The following is a 3,805-nucleotide window of genomic DNA, read 5'->3' as shown; positions in this document are numbered from 1 at the left end:
TTTCTTGAAAGATTTGCTCTTGAGCTGTCTTCCACTTTAGTAAACCAGCCTTTGGCTGGAATCAATTCCTTCTTAATTACTTAAAATCTTAATTTCAGTTCTAACATAAACGCAATATATAACTTGAATTTTTTTACAAAAGAGATAGCAGAGCAGTTTGACAATAAGGAGAAAATGATTTCCTTTTGATACAATAAAACTTAAATAGATAGGAGAAAATTATATATTGGATCATATTAAGATATATGAGGAGCCAGTATTCATTGAAATTCACCAGTAAGACAGAGGGGGTGGAAAACCTGAATATCTTGTTCTTTGTACTGATGTGGACTACATTTTGAATTGATAATATTTAGATTTATTTGGTTAAATAAAAATGTTATAAAATCCAGTTTCATCTGTTTGTATTTACTTCTTTAACATGTGTTCTGGAAAATTTAAATGACATAGGTCACGTTGTGATGTCACTGTTGGTCTTGTTTGGATAGAGCCATGATGTGATGGTTAACTTTAGTTGTCAACTTGACTACACTCAGGGATGCCCAGATAGACTGTGAAGCATTATTTCTGGGTGTGCCTGTGAGGATGTTTCTGGAAGAGATTAGCATTTGATTCCATAGTCTACATAAACAAACCCACCCTCACTAGTGTGGGTGGGCATCATCTAATCTGTTGAGGGCTCAATAGAACAAAAAGCAAAGAAAGGCTGAATCCACTATCTCCTCCTGACCCGGGATGTCCATCATTTCCTGCCCGTGGACATCAGATGTCCTGGTTCTAAGGCGTTCAGACTTTGACAGAATTATATCACTGTTTTTTCTGGTTCTCCAGCTTGCAGATGGCAGATTGCGGAACTTCTCAACCTCCATAACCTTGTGAGCCAATTGCTACAATAAATCTCCACTTCCATATGTTTATATATATTCTATGGTTCTATTTCTCTAGAGAATCTTGACTAACACACATGGATAACAAAGTGCATATTAAGTGCACCTGGAGGAAATTTCCCAAGGCATAGGTGGCTCCCCCAGCCCCCAGGAGGAAGCTATTCATCCCATCTAGACAACAGGCATGAGCACATGCACACACACACACACACACACACACACACACACACAAAGACAAGTAATTTGAAAATGTGCTCAAGCTCAAACTCTCAGTCTCTGCCTTATCGTTCATCACAGCAGTGATTTCTACATGGCATGTTATACATCCTTTGCCATTTATGATCTCTTTCCTCTCACTAAGACTAAATCAAACAGAGGCAGTCAGTCTGTTTAGTTATTTTGTAGATCACGGGTTTTATACCAGAGCTTTGCATGTATTAAGTGCTTTACAAATAGAATGACCAAATAGTTTTCCTTCCAAACTGGAACATATCAGGTAATGAAAAGGGTAATATTAATATTTATGATAAGACAACAGGAGAAATATGTGCTGAAGATAGAAATGGAGGATTTAAATTTAAGATGAACTGATCAATTTTGCATTTTAAACAGATCATTGTAACTAGTGTCTCGTGATTGGATTACCAGGAGAAAGGATTTGGAATCTTAAGCTACTCTTGCTAATTTATTGCAGTGTACCACTATAAAGGTGGTATATTTGCACAAGAGTAGTTAAGTGGAGGGGCTGGCCCTGTGGCTTAGCAGTTAAGTGCATGCTCTGCTGCTGGTGGCTGGGGTTCGGATTCTGGGTGCACACCAATGCACTACTTCTCTGGCCATGCTGAGGCCATGTCCCACATACAGCAACTAGAAGGTTGTGCAACTATGACATACAACTCTCTGCTGGGGCTTTGGGGAAAAAAAGGAGGAGGACTGGCAATAGATGTCAGCTCACAGCCAGTCTTCCTCAGCAAAAAGAGGAGGATTAGCATGGATGTTAGCTCAGGGCTGATCTACCTTGGAAAAAAAAATAAGATTAGTTAAGTGGATGGATTTAAAATATTTCATGAAGCAATGTTTTAGTGTTTGAATTTTATATGTATATAAAATATATATTGTGCACATAATATATGTGAGCCCTTTTTGTGTGCAAAGCCATATGTGAACACTATTGTGGGAAAATTTGGAAAATCCATATTAGTCTTGTCTTCATGGAATATCTAATTTAGTGAGAAAGAACCAAATCTTGAAACAAATAGATAATAATGCACATATAACTAAAATAGAAAAAAAATTAACAAAGAGGAAAAATGGGGTTTTGTAATTTAGGTTATTAGAACAAGAGAGTTCACTGTGTGGAAATGCTAATTTGTAGGAGACCTGAAAGGTGATTAGAAATAAATCAGAAGTGGATAACCTGTAGGTAGATTCAGAAGGGTGGATGGATGGTTCATTGATATGTGAGTGTGGGGTGGCAGGGTGTCCAGAGTGACACCCAGGGGTAGACAGGTTATTACCACAAATAAGTGAGTTTGGGGACACTGAGAGAGAAGCAAATTATTTGGGGAAGTGATTTGTTCAACTTGGGACCTGGTCATTGTGAGTTGAGTCATCACTGATGTGGTGAGTGGGCAGGTAGATAAATGGGTCTGGGGATCAGAGTTAAGTCTCTGTTCATTCTTTGGACGTGTTTGGCTCATTAGTGGTATTTGAAGCCAGAGAAATGTATGGGGTTGCCCCAGAAGGAGGGTGCAGATGGGGGACAGTTGTCAGAGCAGTGCTGAATTCTGGGAAGCATCAGTCGTTGTGGGGTGGTCATAAAGAGAATCCAGGAAGTTGCTCAGGAAATTTAGACAGGCAAGAGCAGGACAGTGTAGGGTGGTGAATCCCAAGGACAAATGGTCTTTTAAAAGGACATTGGAGTCTGCAATGTCACGTGCTACTGCAGAGCGTGGCAGATCAATCATGAAAAGTCCCTAGTGGATTAGTAAGAGACATGGCTTGTGAGGTTAACAAGAGAAGCATCCGCAGAATCTGAGTGGGATTGGGTGGGCACTATGGAAACAGAGGCATTGGGATATATGTGAACTTTTCACAATGTATCCCTGGCAGGAGGAGGAGAGGCGGGGTGTGGAGGGTGAGGACTATTAAGAATGCTGGATGAAAGATTGGTTTGTAGATGGTAGAGATTTGTGCATATTTGAAACTTGAGGGATGATTCCAGTAGGGAAGTTATGGAAAGCACAACAAATATTGAGGGCATAATGTCATTGAAATGGAAGGAAAAGATAAAAATCAAAGTGGTTTCAGCCAAGAAATCAATTTCTTTGCATATAACAACAAAAAAGGTGTGAGAAATGAATTTCTCATGAGGAATATTTGTAGATCTGATGACTAGAGAGTGAAATAGTTCTTGTCTGGGGGTTAAGAATTTATCTGTGAAATATGGAGGAGGTCGGAATATAGAGATTTATGGAACTCAAGAAATGGAAAGAATTGAGTAGAGCATCCAGGAAGCATTAGAAAAATGCATATAGGTCCATTGGTTGCTGGTGATTCTTTGTTGGGATACACAGATTTCTGGTGCATTCTCTGTTCAGTGCAAGTGTCAACATGGCATGTCAGGTATTTGAAATCATCTGAAGTGTGCAGGGTGGATATGATGGCAATAAGGAATCTGGGAGTATGGTCAGTGGATGATTGAAATGATGGACTGTGGAAACTGAGCTTAATAGACAGGAGTATGAGAAGAAAAGAAAGAGAGGCTTGTGAAGATATTCCTGCTGGAGTAATCTAGTTTATTAAAGAATGATTATTTAGAGTGGATTTCTTTGTGTAAAAACTGGAAATGTGGAAATTTGTGTTGGGAATATGGTGTTTCTGAATTAGTGATTTGCGAGCAGGAGAATTTTGGGTGA

The sequence above is a fragment of the Diceros bicornis genome, unplaced genomic scaffold (assembly GCF_020826845.1).
Source record: "Diceros bicornis minor isolate mBicDic1 unplaced genomic scaffold, mDicBic1.mat.cur scaffold_54_ctg1, whole genome shotgun sequence".
Taxonomy (NCBI): domain Eukaryota; kingdom Metazoa; phylum Chordata; class Mammalia; order Perissodactyla; family Rhinocerotidae; genus Diceros; species Diceros bicornis.
Note: the sequence above shows the minus strand (reverse complement) of the source record.